This window comes from Miniopterus natalensis, chromosome 2, assembly GCF_054644295.1.
Source record: "Miniopterus natalensis isolate mMinNat1 chromosome 2, mMinNat1.hap1, whole genome shotgun sequence".
Classification (NCBI taxonomy): Eukaryota; Metazoa; Chordata; class Mammalia; order Chiroptera; family Miniopteridae; genus Miniopterus; species Miniopterus natalensis.
In genome coordinates this window covers 99005193-99027768 of record NC_142082.1, presented here as the reverse complement: position 1 = coordinate 99027768, position 22576 = coordinate 99005193, and the positions used below count along the sequence as shown (strand labels likewise).

Below are 22576 nucleotides of genomic sequence, written 5' to 3'. Positions count from 1 at the left end.
GCTAAGCAGGTTACAGTCATCTAGTAAATCACAAAATCCAGCCTTCCATAAAGCACCCATCAGTAGATGAGTGGATAAAAAAGATATGGTGCATCTACACCATGGAATACTATGCAGGTGTAAAAAAGAAGATATCTTACCCTTTGAGACAGCATGGAGGGACCTGGAGAGTATTATGCTAAGCAAAATAAGCCAGTCAGAGAAAAACAAGTATGACATGATCTCACTTATATATGGAATATAATGAACAAATTAAACTGATGGAAAAAATAGACCTAGAGACATGGAAGCATGGAACAGACTGAGGAATCTCAGAGGGAAATGGGGAGGGGAGGCAGGAAGAGATTAACCAAAGAACTTATATGCATATTTGCATAACCCATGGACATGGACAATGGTGTGGTAGGCCTGGGGGTGGTGGGGGTGGGGTGAAGGGGGTCAATTGGGGGGGAGGGCACACTTGTAATACTTTCAACAATAAAGATAAATTTTTAAAAAAAGACTAAATGGTTTACATTTCTCCCCAACCAGAAGGTAAATAGCTTAAATTACCATAGTCAGGGAAAGACAGAACAGAAATCCAATTAGTGCCATTTGTGCCAACTACACCCAAGGGACAGATGAAGTTAAGGGAGTAAATCTCATTTTGGAGCATCAGAATAAAGCTGATGAATATTCTATTGTGCTGCTCCCCTAAGACCTCCCCTAAACGCCCAGCTTTTAAAACACTCAAGAGGGGAGCAATGGGCAGCAGCAGCTATTCTTGGGCTAACCCCCTAAACCTGTCTCCAAGTCCTCTTTTGCTCTGACTTTCCAGTGAGTCAAAGCAGGCCCTCCTAGGCCCTCTCCTGTTGCTTCTTCTGTTCTAAGCCCTTCCTTGTTTCACTGTCCCCAGCTTTAATAAACGTACTCTCAAAATCACCTGGACTCGCCCAGCTAGCTTGGCTCAGTGATGGAGCATCAACCCATGAAACTGGAGGTCACGGTTCGATTCCTGGTCAGGGCAATGCCTGGGTTGTGGACTGGATCCCCAGTAGGGGAGGGGTACAGGAGGCAACCAATCAATGACTCTCTCTCAATGTTGTTTCTTTCTCTCTTTCTCTCTTTCTCTCTGTCCCTTCCTCTCTTAGAAATCAATAAAAACATTTTTTAAAAACTCACCTAGGCTCGTGTTGTGAAATTTTTCCTACATGAAGTCAAGAATCCAAACACTACTGGCCGGCCCTAGGCTGACCCACTCTGGGCTTGGTTCCTGTCCAGTAACAACTTGACTTAAAATTAAAGTCTGCGAAAAGCCACTGGGGTTTGGTTAATGTGAATCTGAAGTCGGTCTGCCAATCACTCAAGAGTCACTTACTATCTCTTACCTAGAGAAGTGAGTATGATATTCTAATAAAAGAACTTGATCACTTGAAGGGCTACAGGTTAAATGTGAAAGTTGCCATCAGTACAAAAGCTAGGAGCCTTAGTCAAATTACACGATTTTAAGTTAAGTATATATGTAAACTATGATTTGGAACAAGAATTATTAACTTGAGGATTTGGGATCATCTTCAAATGTGCATGTTTTTCTAGTGCAGATTCATCACTTTCATCAGATCTTTTGGGGTTTATGGCCAAAAGTTTTAAGAACCACTGTTTTAGAGGAAAGATAAGATTAAATTCAAGATATTATTATTTTATATATTTATGAATGCATTAAATAAAAATTGCAAGTAACTTCCATTTCAGCAAACAGCAAGATAAATAATGTCCAGTATTATAAATAATTATAACATGATTAGTAAGCACGTTTAAACACTAATATAGCCGTGGCCAGTGTGGCTTGGTTAGAGCATCGTCCCATGCATCAGAAGATCGCAGTCAGGGCACAGGGTTTCGGGTTCAATGTCCAGTTGGGGTGAGCACCAGAGATAACTGATTGATGTTACTCACATCAATGTCTCTCTCTCCCCTCACCGTTTCCTCCTTCTCTAAAAAATCAATTAAAAAAAGCAAATACTAATATAGACAATCTTATGCTAGCATTTTAGATACCTATCTAAAATACAATTTACCTTAATATAAATAAAATAAGCTTATTAGGGAGGGGAAGTTCAAGCACAGACTTTAATCTAGATTGAAACCTACCAGTAGATTTACTTCCACTATTTTTTTTAATCCTCAGCTGAGGATATTTTTTCCATTGCTTTTCAGAGAGAGTGGAAGTGGGGAGAGAGATGCATTGATTTGTTGCCGCCTGGATGTGCCTCAGTCAGGGCCAGGGATTGAGCCTGCAACTGAATCGAACCTGGGACCCTTCAGTCCCCGGGCCGATGCTCTAACCATCGATTCAAATCGGCCAGGACATTACTTCCACTACTTTTTAAAAATACTTTAATCAGGTAATTTTGAGGCAATACCAAATATAAATAGAATTATCATTTAACATAGTTCCTCAGTTAGAGCATCTCATTTTCTTAGATAAGAAAAATAAATTATTCTATATGCTTTATAAGAGATTGAATAAAAGATATACTGTGGAAATTCCATTCGTAGCCAAATTTTGCAGCCAAAAATCAACTTCAGAGCCTTAATTTTTTAAGCCAGGACCCATTCAGAGGATTCCAAGAATAGTTCTCAAATTGCTGAAAAGTATCACTTCCATAAATTTACTTTGGAAATGGATTTTAAAAGTTAGCAAGTTTGAGAGTGCCATACACAAACCTACCAAGTTATTGTGCACACTATTTGTGCACAATATTTATCCATTCATTTGACAAATATTTATTGAACCTGTGTTATATGCAGGAACCGAACTAGGTGCCAGGATTATGGCAGTAAACAAGACAGACCAAAATATATAATAATACAACAATCTTTGCTTATTGTAAAGCATTCAGGTATAGAAGCGTATAGAATAAAAAAATCAGTGACCCGCATGAAGCCCTGCCTGCATCTCAGGTCTCCCCTTACAGTAACTACTGTTGAAAGTTTAGTGTATTTTCTTCCAGACCTTTTCTGTTTATTTACATAAAATACCTTACATTGTAGTACTTTAAAAACAGCTTTATTGAGACATAATGCACATACTGTATGTGTGTGTGTGTGTACTTGTGTAAAAGCAGGTTTGTGCAACCTTCATCATAATCTATATAAGTGGGTTTTTAAATTATAAATACATATAGTATTACATGTGTAATTTAAAAATTCACTTATATAGACTATGGTGCTATATGGAGATATATGGTATGTACATAAAACTTTCATTTTTGGTTAGTACTTAACCTTGAAGGTGTTCTCTCAATGTCAGCATAGATTCGTGTTTACTTTCAGAGAGGAATGTGGCATAGCTCCTCTCCCTTGTCAGATTCCTTAGAAAAGGGTGCTGGAAGACAGAGATTCAGTAGGATGATTATGGTAACCCTGTGATTTCAATAGACAAAGAGAAATTAGTTTATTTACAAAAAGTCTTAAGAGTCCAAAAATATAGAAAATATTTTAAAACACACAAAATCTGGCAAATTTGAGTTTCTTGAAATAATAACATCACTAATAGCTCACAGTTGTTTAACCTTTACTATATGCAAGGTGCTGTTCTAAAAGCTTAACATACAGTAACTTTGAGTCCTTATAACAATTTCATGAAGAATTTATGATTATCATACCCATTTTACAGATGTGGGGACTAAGGCTCAAGAGGTTTACCTCATTAATAAGCTAAAAAAAGGCAGGCTGGCTTCAGTGTCCATACTCTTACCTGATTTGATGGGATGTGGGTGGGGTAGGGTGAAGGACAGGGGGTGGTTCAGGATCAGAGTAAAGGAGGTGAAGTTGGTGAAGGGTCTAGCATAGTGGCCGCCAGCTCCTAGTGAGCACTCACTCACTCAATCAAATCATTGTATGCTGTCCCATACCTTTTAGGAAGAATGTGCCTCTACTATTAGAAAAGTAACATTTTTGTTGCCAGCCTAATGGTTTGTTTGATTAGCTGTGGTCATTTGGGGCTACCACCATTCTGCAGGGTAACTGATGGTGCTAGGCTTTCTTTGGGGAACCTACTAGGTGCTGAGCTCAAGTACTGCAAAGGCGAATAATGGATAAATCAATATGATTTTGACACCTCAAGTACAGCTTCCAGGAAGAGAACCTTGAGATACACATGCAGAAAGAGATGGAGCCCGGCCAGGCGTGGCTCAGTGGTTGAGCATCGACCTAGGATACAGTTGATCAGGGTTCGATTCCCGGCCAGGGCACATGCCCGGGTTGCAGGCTTGATCCCCAGTCGGGGGCGTGCGGGAGGCAGCCCATCAATGACTCTCTCATCATTGATGTTTCTCTCTATCTCTCTCCCTCTCCTTTCCTCTCTCTGAAATCAATAAAGATATATTTTTTAAAAAAGAGAGAGAAAGAAGCGGAGTGAATCTCTGTGACCTTACATGCCCTTTAAGAAGGGTTTTTATCCAGAAGGAAATGCAGAACCACTAAGAGGGTAGAATGGAATGCCTGGAGGGGCCATTTAGGAAGCTGGGCGTGAATTGCTCCACCCCAAACATCTGCAGTTCTTGCTAGCGGTTTCTTATCTTTTGACTCAGAAAGTTATCTGTCTTCAAGTTTCTCAATCACAGTGGTCTCAACTGAAAATAATATTTTACATCTGAAACTTAGTTTTGCTTGCTTAGTTTCTCTAGCACTGAAAGGATGTTCAGCATCCTTTCAGTGCTAGAGAATTTCTAGACACTTCTTTGTCAAACAACAGAGACCTGTGAGAAGGCTGGACAAAAAAAAAATGACTAAGTTGGAGACAACCAAGGGGAGAATTTAAGGACAAGAATTGACAACCAGCAACTCCCTGTCAGAGCACAGTCAGAGCTGGGGTGGAAAGAGAGCTGAGGTCAAGGAAAGGTTCCAGTTAGGTTTGAATGGCAAGTGCCTTACAACAAGGGTTACCCTTTCAAATTCGTAGCAGAGAGAAAGAAAGGTGCCTGTCTTGCAAACATGCTCTGACAGCAGGAAGGAAGTTGTAGAGTAATTCTGATTAAAACCAGGGGGGAAAAGTTCCAGATAACTCTTTCCAAGACTGGAATTGGCGGTGGCAAGGAAGGAGACCCAAACCAGCAATGTTCTCACCGAATAGTTCCTGCATTTTTTTCACATTGGTAAGTAGTATGTGTTTACTCACATTAACTGGTGAAGATGGCAGTATTATTGTAAATTCACAGTATTTTTCAAATTCAAACTTTTTTTTTTTAAGATTTTTAAATTGATTTTTAGAGAGAGAGGAAGGGAGAGGAGGAGAGAGAAATATCGATGTGAGAATGAAACATCTATTGGCTGCCTCCTGCACACCCCCTACTGGGGGTGGAACCTTCAACCCGGGCATGTGCCCTGACTGGGAATTGAACCGGGAACCTTTCGTAGCACGGGGCGATGCCCAACCAACTGAGCCACACCGGCCAGGGCTCAAGCCTGTCTTTTTGATCCCACTTCTTTCTTCACTCAGTACCATCCTTTCAGGGAAGTAGTCCGAGGACAGGAAGGAGACAGACTAGAGGAGACAAGGACATACCAATGACATACCAAACTGGCTGAAAGGGAGAGAGGAAAGCCATGGAAATCAGGGAAAGATAAGGAGGAATGGAGCAAAGCTGCACCCTGGGGCTTTGGCCCTTCCCTAGCCTTTTTCAGGTGGGAGTCTGGGGAACCCGACAGACAGAAGTGGGGCCTTTGAATGGTGAGGGATTCTAAGCCTTGGAAGCAGAGAGGGGAAAAGGGCAGCTTCTGGGGTGGAAGCATTTAAGATCTGCTGCCAACTTTCATTCTGGCTCCTGACTGAAGGGCACGTTCTCCTCAGCCATGAAGAGCTGTGGAGGAGAGGTAGCAGGCACTGGCTGAGAAGACGCATTCCCAGATTCATCCACGTGTGGTGTGAAGATATACTATTATTTGATTGACCTGACCGTGAGTTGATTTACTGCAATCTGGTAAGCAAATTTCTAGAACCAGGTGATCCATCTGCCTCTCCTGTTTAACTTTTGAGATAAGGTGGCTACTTGCACAGTAGGACCCACCTATGTGGCCAGTCATCAATTAATAAAAGCCAGAAATGCCGTGAGTTGACTGGATGGGCACTGAGCCATCGCTTCCATATCACACTATATTAAAAATTGAAAAACAAGCAGAAATGTGTTCCTCAATCCTTCTGGCTACGTTCTAATCCATGGAGCTAGAAAGAGGAATCTAAGAAAGTTGTTTTTAAACCAGAACCTTATAAAGCCGAAAATGACAAAAAAAAAAAAGACCTTAAAAAAACCCCTCTTTGTCACCTATTTCATGCTTTCACTCAATCAAAACAGTGCTCCTAAATTTGGCATCTTCCAACTTTGCTTTGAATATTTTTCTAAAGGTATCCTGGCTTTCCCCCATGCCTTTCATTTTGACAATCAGGGGGTTTCCTGATCATAACTTGAATTTTTCTCTCAAATTTTTTCTAAATTTCCCCTCCCCTCACTTTTCAATGATGAGAATATCTGAAAAAATGTTTTCCTATTAATTTTAGATGTCAAGCTGCACAAAAGCACAACCATCCTGCCTCTGTTCCTGTCACACACACCTTTCACATCTAAGGAACACTGATGAATTAGTCTAAAATTCTCAGTTTCTACTCAAAGCCTAGAGATTGAGACCTATTGCTATTTAGCTCTTGATCTCTTCCTGGGGAAGCAGGGAATGATGATGAGACAATGGAGGAATATTAATTTTGGTCTTTTTGAGGAATTTGCTAAGCTGTCTGGTTAGAGAAGATGCTGATACTATAGCAATGAAATATCAGTGATAGTATTTTCAGTTTATACAATGCTCTGCTGTTTTTCAGGTCTGCTCACATTCATTTGATCTAAGATAGTCTATGATGTAGATATCATCTTCATTTCCCACAGAAATAAACTGAAGCTCAGGATTGTTTAAATGTCTTAACCAGGATCTTCCCAAGTCATCTAACCCACTCTAGGTCCTAACTTTCACCTATAGGCCAATCATTTCCAAATCTATTTCAGATCCCAGACCCCTGCCCTGCAAAAGCCAAACATTTCTGTAAAATTACCTAGGAGTCAATTTCACCTTGGTGTCCCGCAGGCAGGTGGGAATCTGAAGGACAGTCAGCACCAGTGTTCTTCCTCCACTGTTTCCTGTCGCAGGCAATGGCACTATGAGCTACTTGGTAGCCCCAGCCAGGAATGTGGAACCCTGGTGCCAGAGCACAGACAAGACACATAGAAGTATTTGCTATTCGGGTGATTTAATAAGTGAGTGAGTGAGTGGGGGCGAGTCATCCTCAACACTTCCCCCACCCTCAACCAGAAGATTAATTGGTCATAAAGTCCTGCTGTTTCAATATCATAAATCTCTCACAAATCCTTTCCCCCTTTATAATCCCCACCTTGCCTCCCTTGCTGGATTGTGTCAAGGCTAAAATGAAATTAATACACATAAAAGTGTTTTGCAAAGAATAAACCTCTGGGGAAAAAAGAAAGGATGAAGCTCTCTGGACTCTAACTAAACATACCAGTTCCAGTTTGCCTTTTTGCCTATATCATAGCCTTCAAGCAAAGAGATTTTTTTAAAATATGGTTTTATTGATTGTAGACAGAGGGGAAGGGAGAGGGGACAGAGAAATAGAAACATCGATGAGAGAGAAGCACTGACCGGCTGCCTCCTGCACACCCCCTACTGGGGATCCAACCAGCAACCCAAGCATGTGCCCTGACTGGGAATCGAACCAGGGACCTCTTCGTTCATGGGTCGATGCTCAACCACTGAGCAACACCAGCTGGACCAAGCTAAGAGATTTTTGTTCTTTTCTCTGCAATGGCTTCCAGAGGCCCATGGCTCAGTTTGTATGCAAATGCCACCCATCGCCATGGAACAGCCCAGCACCTGCTGGTAGTTTCTTACAGGAAAACCCAGCTCCTGAGAAAGCATTCAGGTCCTCTTAAAAGGAGCTGTTATACAGGTTTTATAGCCTCCACAGCACTATTGCAACCTTAGGCATACAGCAGGTGCTTAATAAATGCTTACTGATGGAGAGTTCAGGTCTCCCCATTAGCCTGAGTTTCTCTCAGGACTCTATTCCTTATTCTGCTTATATCAGGAACATTTCTTCCTAAGAGATCTGACAAAGGAAATTAGTATGGATTAGACTACAGGTTGGAATCTCTAAGTTGTCCATTCTATTAAATGTACCAAGTAAACCAGGGTAGGGGTGCGAGACTGAAATAGTCAACTTTTACAAATATATAGTGCTCATAGACATAAACCTAAAACAATGCATAATATTAAGGAAAATGCCTAAAGCACTGCCAATAGCAATCATAGAATAAAGAAAAAGAGCGTATCAATGTGTTCCTCATCTTTATCTGCTATAGCCATCAGTCACCAGGTCTTGTTGCTTCTCTCTAAAATGACTGTACAACAACATGTTTCCTTTCCACACTTTGTTACCATTTCAGTCCTGGCCTTGCATAGTCCATCTACTTCCACTTCCTCAGCTTCTTAAATGGACTCTTGGACCTGGTCAATCCTTACTCTAATGCAGTTGACCCTCAGTCCCAGAGTAACTTCCCCAAACACAGATTTCATTGAGCCATCCAGCTGCCCCAAACCTACACCTCCAGGGCCTCCCTAGGATTCATATCCTCAGCCAGATTTGCAAGAAGTTTTAAATCTAGCCTATCCTCTTGTCCCGGCTCTCTGACTCTTCTTCACAGGGGGTGACTGTGGGCTGCCCCTTAAAACCTGGAAAGTTATCATTCACAATTTACATGGTTAAAGCTCTACCCATGGATGTAAGTGGTATGCGTAAATCAAGAAAAGATTTGCTCTGTAGACAGTGACTGAGGAGCTGCGGGTGACCCAACGCTCCAACCAAAACCTGGGAGCAATGTCAGGGAAGTAGGGTTTAAAAACTGATTGCGGGAGACAGGGCTGATGCAGCTGCAGGTGCCTCATCCTGGTTGCGGCCACTACCACTATGCCAGGGACAGTGGAGCTGCCCACTCTGGAAGATCTGAAAGTACAGGAGGTAAAAGTCACTTTTGCTGGGCTTAAAGCTGTGCCCATCACTAAGGAACTCAGTGCAACAGAGGCAACAAGGAGTTCCGTAGGGAAAAGAAAGACCAGCAGCAGTGTTCAGAGGAAGGTAAGTTTGTCGGCAAGTGCTCACTGGATCCTTCAAGCAAATAAAATCACTGTGCAGAGTCTTTTACAGAACACTCGGCCTGCATCCATTATTCAGGCCTGGTGCTGTTTCATTGCAGTGTGATGAATGTGTGCTGGACAAACTGGGCTGGGTGTGACCTGACCTGAGAGAGCTGTCCAAGGTCACCAAAGTGAAAACAGATCGACCTTTACCAGATAATCCCTATTGCTCAAGATCAAGACCAGAGCCTCACTCTGAGGCAGAAGGAGATCTGAAGCCTGCCAAACATGGTAGCGGCCTTTTCTTCTGGACCAGGTAAAGATGGGCCCATGGCTCACACTCAGTCATTTGCCCAGACAACGGTGCATGAAAACCCACATGTGGTTTGCATGGACTGATAAGAGTTCTTTCTGGGATCACAAACATTAACAAAAAAGTTAATTTATGTGACTTGACAGTTATTGTATACCATTTCCTTGACATTAACAAATTTAAAGGAGAAAAAGTCATTGTGATTTGGCAAGTAGAAACAAACAAGGAAGCTGGTTTAGAGATAAAGTGTGACTAGAAGTGCTGGCAAAAGAAACCTAAGGAACAAGAAGCAGTGGACAACAGCTATCTGTTAAGTCAACCAGAATGTCTGTCCATGTCTGTTGATAGGGAAACTGACAGTCCGGCTCTGACACCAGTGAACATGGTAGTCATCTAGCAATCCCTTTCACTAGGTCATGAACCCAGAGCAGTCTCCTCACAGCTGTTTCCCAGGGAATGGGCCCTGATCAGTCAGGCCAGCTGCTATTGTAGTTTCCCCTGCAAGTCAATGTGTTTTCTACATGTGTGACTCAGTCTTGCTGAGCTTGGTTAAGGAGAGGCCACTGCTGAGAAACAAAGCCACTTCCACTCCAACACCAATAATAATTAACAAATAAATCAAATTCCTAAGCCTGAGGAAGAGCTTCAGGACCATGCTGATGTGACCTCACAGTAAACAGTGTGCTCACCTCTTGGGCACAGTCCCTGCATCACTCTGTGCTGAGGTCACCACTGTAAAACCACATGGCAACACTCTCTTCATCTGGATTCCATTTTCTCCCCAGCTGCCCCATCCTTTTGGGCTCTCTAGTCATTTTTCCCTTGTTCTAGAAAGTCTCTTCCACTGTACATCCTGTTTTCCCCCTATCTCCCTAGAGTCCTCTGTTTTAGGAAGTCACCCCATACGAATGCTCTGGTATACTGGGCATGTGCCCATCGCACCATCTGCACGTGGGTTTGGATGTCTCCACTTGGATGTAATACAGATGACTCAAACTTAATTTGGGCAACACTGACTTTACTTTTCCCTCCTTAAGCCAGTCAATGGTGCCATCATCCAAACAAGCGGCTAAACCAGGCCCGGGAGTGATCCTAAATCCTCTCTCTTGTTCGCGCCCTCCACCTGACCAGTCACCAGACCTCCTCTCTCCGTGGGCCCCTCACATTTGTCTGCTTTGCCTCTCACCAGAGGACCTAGATATTGTTCCCCTAGGCTGCGATGTAGTCTCCGAACTGGTGTCCTGGCTCTACTCCTGTCCTTCTCAAATACACCTTCCAACGTTGATGCTAGAAGGACCTTTTTGAGGTACAACTCTGTCCATGTCATTCTCCTGCTTAAAACAACTTAGTGGGCTCCCTATCTACAGGGTAAAGCCCAACAAGCCATTATGTTGTGCAAATCCACTGACGACTGGACCCCTGGCTTCTTTTGCAGCCTCACCTCTTATTTCTTCCCGTCACCCACGGTACACTAACCTTTTCCTAATTAGGTCACATGGCTTCATTCTTCCTGTCTTTGCCCATATCTGAAATTTCCCCTTGTCCATCCCAACCCTCCACATTCTCCTGGAGAATTATTCATTCTTCAGATCCAGCTCACATGTTGCCTCCTCTGAGCAGCCCTTGGTGACCCACTGACATGGAATCGATCATGCTTTATTCTGTGAGGCCATTGTATGGTTACTCTACACACTCCGGGGCGATGGTTTGTTTTCTGGACCCTCTCTCTTATCGTGACTTCCCAGAAGCAGGAATTGAATCTTACTGTACCTAGCAAAGTGCCTGGTTCAGGGCAATGACACAACAAAGGTTTGTTACACTGAACAGTAACAAGGAACCCATTAGCTTGGCATTGCTCCTGGTTCTGCCACTTGCCAGCTTTCACCTCTCTACACTCCTATTTCCTCAACTGCAAAGTGGGAATAATTGTGGTAGGATTTCTGTAAAGATCAAATGAGATAATATAAACAGCACAGTGCCCAGGACTTATAACTTAATAAATGCTAGCCACTGCTATTATTATCCCTCAGGACCTCAGCTTGGCCAACACCTGGATTTCAACTTCATGACACCTTGAAGAGAGACCTGGCTATGCCTAGCAGGACTTTGAACCTGCAGAACTGCAAGCTGACACATGGGTGATGTTTGAAGCCTCTGTTTGTGATAATTTTTGTTACACAGTAATAGAAAACTAATACTTTTTAATGCCTTTAGTATTGAGCAAAACATTAACATCATACTCAATAAATATTCATTGAGAAAACAATAACTGAAATGACTTTACCCAGTAAGATCAAAATGTCAATTGGCCTTCTTTATCAAAATAAAAACAAAATTTTAACAAATATTTTAACTTGAACACCATTTGTTGTGCTCATATTATACATATTTATTAAATTGCTTACAACACAGTATATTCCAGAAGTAATGTTTTTATAAAACAGGAAAAGAATTACTTAAAGCAGAGATGCACCTAGACATATATCTCATATATTCAGGGGCTATATTTTAGTTTTAGGGCACCAAACATCAATTCGTAGGATATTTTACAAACTAAGGTAATCATGAAACAGACAGGCAAAACTTCTTTGCATAAAATGTCATTACAAAGAAGGACTATGTGTGGCAATATTTTCACTTCAGTGCAGAAGGCCTTCACAAACAATGCTTTATTGGTTTGTTTCCAAAATTTTTTATTAGAAAAATATGGCAAATGCTCTGTAAGACATAGCCCTGTGGAGAGTCACAGTTCATCTTACCTACTAAAAACTCAAAAGAAGTCATGAAGTGAATCTATCCATTTAATTTTTTTAACATAGCATTTCCCTTATGTATTTACCCCAGAACATTTGCTTTGAGAAACAGGTTGACATCTTACAGGAATGCCATTTGGGAAATGCTGACCTGAACAAGCTCTTCACTTCCCCAGACCAAGAATCAAATAAAAATATTAGTACAGAAAGGGATGTTTCAGAAATTGAATTAATTAAAGATATTCAGGAGCCAGGAAAGTGTTCTCTCTTCTCCTACTGGCTACAGCAACTTTTTTACTATATTTTTTTGTCGATAAATTAGAAAACTGGTATTTAACAACTATATAAACAAAATACAGCAAAATGAATAGCCCAAGGAAATATTTAGAATAGTTTTAGTGATATCACATATTAATTTGTACATTACTGATGTGTATATTTTTCCAAACAAGGTGGTTTCTGTCATCTAATACCTTACAATTTAATGTAGAGAACACTTTGGACTGACAAACTCTTAAAGAAAAAATATTTTTAGTCATCCAGCTGGGCGTGGCTCCAGGATCCAGGAGATCGAGGTTCGGTTCCCAGTCAGGGCACAAGCCTGTGTGCTGGAGGCAGCTGATCAATGATGACTCCTTCATCATTTAGAGTTTCTCTCTCTCTCTCTCTCTCTCTCTCTCTCTCCTTTCCTCTCTCTGAAATCAATAAAGACATATTTAAGTATACACACACACACACACACACACACACACACACACACACACACACACATTTAGTCAAAGTTAATTGCTAAGGAGGAGAATAAAAGAATAGGATAAGATTTTTAGGCTAGGATTCTTGTGCTTTTAAATACTACAAATGTTAGAAGAAATTTCATGTATAAAATATGAAAGTAAATATTTTTAATTGAATTTGAAATAGAGCTGTGATGCAATTCCAAAAAGGAGGAATAGCCTCAGGATCCTATCAAAAAAAATTTTTTTAATGATTTTAGAGATGCAGAGAGGGAGGGAAACATAGATTTGTTTTTCCACTCATTTATGCATTCATTGGTTGCTTCTTGTATGTGCCCTGACTGGGGACTGAACCTGCAACCTAAGCGTATGGGGATGATGCTCTAACCAACTGAGCTACTGGCCAGGGCCCCTATCCAAATTTTTTCTCTAGTTCAGTGGTTCTCAAACATTAGCAGGCTTTGCAAAGCAGATTGCAGGGTCCCAATCCCAGAGTCTCTGATCCAGAGGTCTGGGCTGGGGCTCAACAATCTGCATTTCTAGCAAGTTTCCAGGTGATGCTATTTTGAGAACCACTGAGAATCCAGTTCTTGGAAAAGTTTCATAGGTGGTTTCCATGTGCACCAATCTCTGTGATCCTCTTTGGTTCTACAGTTCTGTGTTTTGGGATTTTGTTCTGGCTCTGCATCTCAAACCCTTTGTTGTTCTCTCTACATGCATCTCTGCACTCAGGAGCAAAATCAGAATGCTTGGAGAGTAAAGGTGGAAGACAGAAACTTAATTAGTTTTACAAATGATCAGCAGAATTTACAGGAGAAAGCTGGCACATGTAATTATAGGTTCTCACTCATCTTCGTTCCAACCTTCTCCGAGTAGCTGGAAAAATGCAGAGTTGACTGAGTTGACTTTAGTGTAAGTAGTGAATGCTCAGTAGTCTGCAACTACCATATAACTATATCCACCTTCTTTTCCCATTTCCCTCTTCATTGGTTTAATTGTCTGTGATTTTAAGACCCAATTTAGAATCAGCTATAATCAGCTATAAAAGGGTTCTGGTAGAACAGCCAAGAGCAGGATCTTCTGGAGTCAGATGGATTCGAGTCTTGCCCATGTCATTTAGTTGCTGAAGAATGCTGGGAGAGTTCTTTAATATTTCTTAACCTCAGTTCCCTTTTCTATAAAATAGGAAACAGTACCTTGTACATATCATTGTTGTTAGGCGCCAACGAGAAAATGCACAAAAAGCACTTAGCACAGTGCTGAGAACAGAGTAAGGGGTCAACAAATTGCATACAACTCTGACAGCTAACAAAAATGCCATGCAAGTCCTAAAACAAGTGTAAATTCATTTCAATGCTTGAGAAGCAAGAATTATACTATACTATTTGTCAATGAAACAGCTAGAGATGTCACATTAACTTAGATGCCACGCTCATGAACTACCTTTAATAAGTACCAAATACTATCAAATATGAGACCTCTGATTCTAAGATGCACTGAGAAAAAATGCTGCCAATTAAACTATGATGCTTTCTTATCACTCACAAGTTTTTAATTTATACTTTAAAAAAATCACTTTTACACTTAGCTTTTTAAAACATTTATTACTTTTGCAAACATAAAAAGAGAAACATAGGCAAAATACATTGATTTAAAATATTCCTAAGTTGTATTCACATTCAGAGGCCCAGACTTTTGAATCTACCGTTTGACTCAGAGTCCTTGTCACTGCTTACTCACTCAGTGTCATCATTTGTCCCATCAAGGGCACTGGCGATGTAGTCTTTCTTAAGAGAATCCACAAATACGCAAGGCTCCTGGGACTGGGCTCTCTATTGTCGATTTTTTATTCTTGCTGTGAGACTATTTCTCAGCACGTAAGGACTTACCATCTTCTCCACTCCCTTTCCCATAAACACTTGGTTCCTAGGGGTTAAAAGAGTACTTTGCTCTTCCTTCTGGGATATTATTGTAAGCAACAGATAGCCATTTTCCAGGTCTAAACACTGGTGCATTTGATGTTCATGAACATGCAGGCAATGACAAGTGTGGCCTGGCCAGCAAATTACGGGACAGTCTCACTTAGATATATTTTGATCTCAGCTGCTGTTAATAAGCCAACCAAGCCCCAAAATGACCCTTGCTGGAGTTCAGCTCTGTTTGGTCATTTGCAGAAAACACAGTGTTATTATTAATAGCCTTTGCATTGTACTTATTTGTTTTCCATAACAGCTTGACATAAAATTCACATACCATACAATTTATGGTGTAAAATTCTATGGTTTTTAGTATATTCACAGAGAATTCCAATAAATCAATTTTAGAACTCCATTACCCCCAAAATAAATCCTGGACCCATTAGCATCCATTACTCCCCCAAACTCTTAGTCCGTCAAACAATTAATCTACTTTTCATCTTTACGGATTTGCCTATTCTGGATATTTCATGTAAATGGAATCACAATATGTGGCCTTTCATGACTGGCTTCTTTCACTTGCCACAATATTTTCATTCATGTTGCAGCGTGTATCATTTCTTCATGCACTTTTATTTTGAATAATAATCAATTGTATGGATATGCCACATTTTATCCATTTATCAGTTGATGGACACTTAAAATGTTTCCACTTTTTGACTATTATGAATAATGCTGCTGTGAACATTCATGTCCAAGTTTTTGAGCAGAGGTATGTTTTCATTTCACTTGGGCACATAGCTAGGAGCAGGACTGCTGGGTCATTTGACAACTGTGTTTAACTGAGGAACTGACAGTTTGTTTTCCAAAACAGCTGTACCATTTTAAAGTTCTGCCAGCAATATATGAGGTTTCCAATTTCTCCATGTCCTTGTCAACGTTTGTTATTATGTCTTTTTGATTATGGCCATCCAAGTGGGTGTAAACTGATAACTCATTGTGACCATTATATCTATTTTGAAAGTACTTTCATGCCCTGGCCAGTGTGGCTAAGCTGGTTGAGCATTGTCTCATGATCCAAAAGGTCACTGGTTTGATTCCCAGTCAGGGCACAGGCTTGGGTTGTGGGCTTGATCCCAAGAAGGGGGTATTCAGGGGGTAGGTGATGGATGTTTCTCTCTCACATCAATGTTTCTCTCTCTCCCCTGCTCCCTTCTTCTCTCTTTAAAATCAATAAAAGCATTTTTTTATAAAAGATATAAAAAATCTTTCACTTGAATTTTCTCATTTGATCTGACAACATCTGTCGATGTTCCTTATTCACAGTCAAGGAAGCAAACACAGACAGATCGACTAACTTGCTCAGGATAGCTGTTAGTGACAGCACGTCAACTAAAGTGCCTCTAGGTTCTGGGATCACTGCTCCTCACTGCACCAAGCTATTCTAACCCAAGCATAGCTACCACTACAGAGTGAGATCAAGAATGATGATTACGGGTAAGATGGGGAGGGTGGGAAGCTGGTGCAGAATATAGTCCTGGCATTCTACTTTAGAAACGCAGTGCTGGTACTGGCTTTCACAAGACAGCTTCAGCTAGTGAACTGTATTGACCTGCAATGGCTCAGTAAGATGAGTCTGATTTTAGGAAAAGGCCCAGGGATAGCTTGGGAGGTATAGAGGCAAAAAAGTCTACCGCTTGCAACAAAGTCTACAGTTTTGCCTTCACAGCCTATGTAGTAAAAGGCTGCACAATCCAGGTTAGTCTTTTTTCTGGCACATCTGTTCTTGGAATTATAACATTGAGGAAGAAGAATATTCTAGGTCGGACTACCTCCCAGTAGGTATAGTGGACATTAGCTTCAGTCAGTAAGTAGGATTCTTTACTTTTCGTGTTCATGAACTGAGATAATGAAATAATTTTTGCTTACACTTACATTTTCTATTCATAAACTATCTCCTTTATGTGAAAAAAAAATCAGTATTTTATGAACTACTCTCCTGAGAGGTCAAGTGCTACAGTACTTTTTCTAATCAGAGAAAATCTGCATGCTAAATCTGCATGTTCCCAGCTGAGCAAGGGAAAAGGCCTTTAAAGGAAGCTTTCCTACCTCGCTAGTAAAGCCAACTTCTAATCACTGGACCAAGAAACTTTACTGGATTTACAGAGTGCAACAGGTTGACTGGCATGTGGTGTATCTATCGAAGCCAAACTTTTCTTCCAGGATGTCCCAAAGATGTGTTACATTCTCAGTATGAGAACAACAAAATGATGTTATTGATAAGCTAGTCTCTGCAAATACTGGTGTGGTTAAAAGGACTGGTGTTCTTTGCACATCTGAGACATTAGTTGTTATTCTAATCATGTTGACAGCAGCTGCCACATGCAGCACCTGGTACTGCTTTTGTTTTTGTTGTGCTTTTTTTTTTCAAAAACTGTAAGGCAGTATATAACAATATTAAATAATCTATGTCTAACAATTCTTAATTATATTTTGCTTCCAAACCCTTGTCTACAAGTTAATTCATATAGTTGTAATCAATGTGTGTATACTATTTTGTATTTTTCCTTATTAATCTAGCATAATATTCTAAAACTTTTATGGTTTTCATAGATATTTTCGTGGCTGTATAAGAGTCTGTCCTAATCTGCTAAGCCTTTTACTGGACACAAAGGTGGCTTCTAGGTGACATCCTCGAAATAAAGTCTTCTGCTCCTTTTCATGATTTCATTGGGGTCCATACTCATAAAAGAAAATATAGTTATTGAATACCTATCGTATACCATGCACTTGATGTGAATGAGTCATTATTTCTCTAACTCTGTGACATAGTATTTTTTAAATTCCCATTGTGCAGATAAGAAATGAAGACTGGAGATTAAAGATGGCGGCAGACTAGGTGGAAGCTACACTGACACTCTCTGGGGACCAAACTGGATTTATAACTAAAATACAGAAAAACCATCCTGAATAATCAACTGCAAATGAAGACAAGCTGGAGAGCAACCTCATAACCAAGGAGGAAAAGCAGAGAGTGCACAGAGGCTGGTAGGAAGTGCGGAGGAGGGAGAGGGCTGGTTGGGCTCCCATGGGCAGCAGCTGAAGGTCCAGAGGGATATCTCAGCTGTGGGGGGATCCTAAACCCAAAGTTGGGCTTCCCAGCCAAGAGCACCAGACCTGAGAAAGGTGTCCACATAACATCTGGCTGTGAAAAGTGCTGGGATTCTGTCTGCCAGGGAGAGGCAGCTGGAAATGCAGGCACCCTCTTAAAGAGCCTACACACAGTGTCGTGCAGCTACTCACCCTGGGCTCCAGAAGAGGGAGGGCAGAGTAGACTGGAGCTGTGTGAGGACAACCTAGGGTTGTGGGCTTTGGAGATTGAGATTAGAAGGCACGCATCTGGATTCCTGTACTGAGTCATTCCCTCATACAGCAGAAGACATCTTACTCAGGCAGATAATTTGCTACTTATGCCTGGGAGAGGAAGCAATTGCCCCACCCTGCTGGAAAACCTCTCACCATTCCCAGAGGACTTTATACAGCCTGAGGCTCATAAAGAGAATCAGATTAATCAGCCTGCAGACAGAGGCAGACCTCAGAGTGCTTTGAGTCTTTGCCTGATCTGCTTTGGGACCCGGGCCTTGGAAAAGCAGACTTTGGTGTGCATATTGGTCTTGTCCAACCACACCCAGCCCAAGCATAGGAAACCTCAGGCCAAGGGTTGTTGAAAGCTCCAAATAGGGTACTCAGGGCCAGTCACAAACTACACCTGACACTGGCCTGCACCAGAGACCCTCCAAAAAGACTGAGAGTCCTAGGAGATCTAAATAATACATAGAAACAAACACAAACAGACACCCAAAATGGGGAGATAAAAAACAAGCCCCAAATGAAAGAACAAGAGAAGTCTCCAGAAAAAGAGCTAAATGAAATGGAGACAAACAATCTTATCAGATATAGAGTTCAGAATACTGATTGTAAGGATGCTCAATAGCATGAAAAAAAGATATGGAAACTATGAAGAAAATTAAGAATGTCATAGCAGAAATAAAGAATACATTAGAAGGAATAAACAGCAGATTAGAGGAAGCTGAGGATCAGATCAGCAAATAAGAAGACAGGGTAGAAAAAAATCATTCAATCAGAGACCCAAAAAGAAAAACAATTAAAAAACAGGAGGACAGTCTACGAAAGCTCTGGGACAACATGAAATGTAACAATATTCACATTATAAGAGTGCCAGAAGAGTTTGAAAGTAAGCAAGGTTAGAGAACTTGTTTGAAGAAATAAAGGCAGAAAACTTCCTTAACCTGGTCAAGGAAAAAGTCACACAAGTTCAGGAGACACAGAGAGTCCCAAGCAAGAAGAATCCAAAGAGGCCCACACTCAGACACATCATAATTAAAATGCCAAGAATTCTAGACAAAGAGAGAATCTTAAAGGAAGCTAGAGAAAAGCAAGCTGTTATCTACAAAGGAGCTCCCATAAGGCTGTTAGCTGACTTCTCATCAGAAACTCTACAGGCCAGGAGGGAATGGCATGAAATATTCAAGTTAATGCAAAACAAGGATCTGAAACCAAGACTACTCTATCCAGCAAGACTATCATTCAAGATAGATGGTGAAATAAAGAACTTCCCAGACAAGAAAAGGCTAAAGGAGTTTATCACCACCAAACCAGCATTGCAGGAAATGTTAAAGGAACAGCTATAATTAGAAGTAGAAATAGAGAAAGAGAAACACAGGCATAACAAATTGAAATGAGAATAGATAAGTATCTATCAATAATAACCTTATATGTAAATGAATATTAAATGCTCCAATAAAAAAACAGGGTGGCTGAATGGATAAGAAAACATGACTCAAATATAAGCTGTCTACAAGGGACCCACCTCAAAACAAAAGACTCACACAGGATGAGAGTAAAGGTATGGAAAATAATTTTCCATGCAAATAGAAAAGAAAAGAAAAGCTGGGGTAGTAATACTCATATCAGACAAAATAGGCTTCAAAATGAAGACCATAATGAGAGAAAAGAAAGGTCACTACATAATACTAAAGGAATTGACGCAACAAAAGGATATAACCCTTATAAACGTATATGCACCCAATATAGGAGCACCTAAATTTATTAAAAAAAAACTTCTAGAGGACTTTAAGGGAGAGATCAACAGCAATACAGTTATACTAGGGGAATTTAACACCCCACTGATTTCATGGGATAGGTCTTCCAGACAAAAAAATCAACAAGGAAACAGTTATCTTAAATGCCACACTAGATCAGATGGATTTAATTGATATTTACAGAACATTCCACCTGAAAGCTGCAGAATATACATTCGTTTCAAGTGCACATCAGTAGATGAGTGGATAAAAAAGCTGTGGTACATTTATGCATGGAATACTATGCAGCTATAAAAAAGAAGGATCACTTATCCTTTGGGACAGCATAGAGGAAACTGGAGAGTATTATTATGCTTAGCGAAACAAACCAGTCAGAGAAAGACAAGTATCACATGATGTCACTCATATGTGGAATGTAATAAACAAAATAAACTGATGAACAAAATAGATCCAGGGACATAGAAACATGGAACAGACTGTGGGATCTCAGAGGGAAGGTGGGGGTGGGGGAGTGGGTGGGGAGAGATTAATCAAGGAACTTGCATGTCTATAAGCATAACCCATGGACACAGACATTGTTATGGGGAAAGCCTGGGAGTGGGGTGGATGCAGGGTGGAGGGAATCAATGGGAGAAAAAAGGGGACATCTGTAATACTTTCAACAATAAAGATAAATTTAAACAATAAAAAATAAATAAGTAAATAAAATGTAAAATCTATCAAAAAAAGAAGAAAAAGAAATAAAGACTGAGAGAGGCTACACCATTGAATTTAAATATCTCAGATTTCTCATCTATAAAACAGAGGTAATAATAGTAACTACCTCACAGGGCTGTTGGGAGATAACAGCTGTAAAGCACCTAGTGGTGCTTGGTACATGGTAAGACCTCAATCCACATGAACAGGGAGAACGACCATCACTGCCAATCACTTTCCCCCAAAAAATAACCAGGAAGGGAAATGGTCCACCTGACACCAATTCTCATGCCTTGTCCATGACACCACAGGCTTTCTGTGGGAGGGAGGGCTAGGTCAAAGATATCTTTATTTTCTTGCTATTTTCCACAATTGTTCTAACAATTTAGCAGCACCTGGCACTGTTTTGTCTCAGCTGCTCAGAGCACAATCAGCCTGAATTCTTTGCCCCCATGAGCCACTAATTTATTATTTTGATGTTTTCAACACGTCCTGCTAATGGTCTTTTTCTTTGCATCCCACAGCCAGGCAGGCTCCTTGGCCAGGTGGGTGAAGAAATGGGACAATAGCTTGCATTTTTCACAAGTGGCCTGGGTAGTTAGATGCTGGCAGCTCAAGGATCCCGATCAGAACAAGGTCCCCACTAATGAGCCTTCTCTTTCTCCAGGGAGGCAGGGGAGAAAGCTGGGAATAGGACTGGAGAGGAAGTTGTTGGGACCCAGGAGTTAGGTCTGTTGGCTCCTATTGGCCAGAAGTGAAACTTCAGTTCTGAGAGATGCTTCAGGGAGAAAAAGTGCTGGCCCGAGGCAGGAGAATGAAGAAAGCCTTCAACCTACTCTCACCTCCCCTTCAACTAATTGAGAATGGAACTGCTTCTCCTTCCCTCTCTCCCCTTCTCTCTCGGGGATGACAAGGGCCTTGGAGACCCTGTAACTGGATAGGTAAAACCTAGGGACTGGGTGAGAGCTCCCATAATACCTCTTCACACCTTCCTCAGATGTTTGCTAGCCTGCAATGACTGGGGGGCTTGCTTCCCCCACCCCGTGACTGTCAGAGTCAGTGTCACCTGGTAGCATGCAGGGCTCCCTTAAGTACAAATGAAATAGAGCTTGATTCACTATGATATAAAGAGATGGGAAAGGAGGTAGGTAAGCTGCCCTTTACTAAGCCAGACATGTGCTGCCTTTTCCATATTCATTCATTTTTAATTTTTTTAATAGATTTTTAAAAATCCTCACCTGAGAATATGTTTATTGATTTTAGAGAGAGGAAGAGAGAGAGGAGAGAGAGAAACATCGATTGGTTGTCTTCCCTACATGCCCTGCCAGGTATCGAACCTACAACCTAGGTATGTGATCTGACGAGGAATCGAACCCACAATCTTTTTGGTGTACAGGATTAGGCTCCAACCAACTGAGCCCCCAGCCTGGCCCATATGTTATTTCACATTCACAACAAGACTGTAAGGCAGTATTCTCACTCACCCAAAAGCCAATCAAGACTTAAAAGTAACTTTCCCAAGGCCACATAGCCAAATATTTGGCGAAGCCAAGGTTCAGAGTCAAATATGTCTAATTATGAAAACTGTGTTCTTTCTCTTTTTTAGAATGCCATCCATAGCCCCCAAACCTCCCCACTCTACCTGATACATAAAATATTTAAAAAAGCAAAGCAGGTGTTAATTATTTTAAAATTTTATTTAAAGTTGAGAACAACTGTTTAAAGAAGCCTGTCAGTGGATTTATGTGCTCTGGTAAAATTACACTGGAAAAGGCAGACACTTTTACTGCATGCTGTCCTCATGTGGTCTTAACAACCTGATCCCCACAGGGAACTCCATGTGCTGTAGCTCCAGTGACCAGCAGCT

At 41.0% G+C, this 22576-nt stretch overlaps 1 long non-coding RNA gene and 1 pseudogene across 1 annotated transcript in view; one reads left to right on the top strand and one right to left on the bottom strand.

The window, feature by feature from the left end:
* Nucleotides 1-3203: 3203 nt before the first annotated feature.
* Nucleotides 3204-22576, bottom strand: part of LOC107537539 (uncharacterized) — a 79709-nt gene continuing 60336 nt past the window's right edge. The window contains exon 3 of the long non-coding RNA XR_001603235.2: nt 3204-3367. This is a non-coding gene — a long non-coding RNA (uncharacterized LOC107537539). The remainder of the gene's footprint in view (nt 3368-22576) is intronic.
* LOC107537538 (NADH dehydrogenase [ubiquinone] 1 alpha subcomplex subunit 8 pseudogene) lies at nt 9008-9494 on the top strand (annotated as a pseudogene).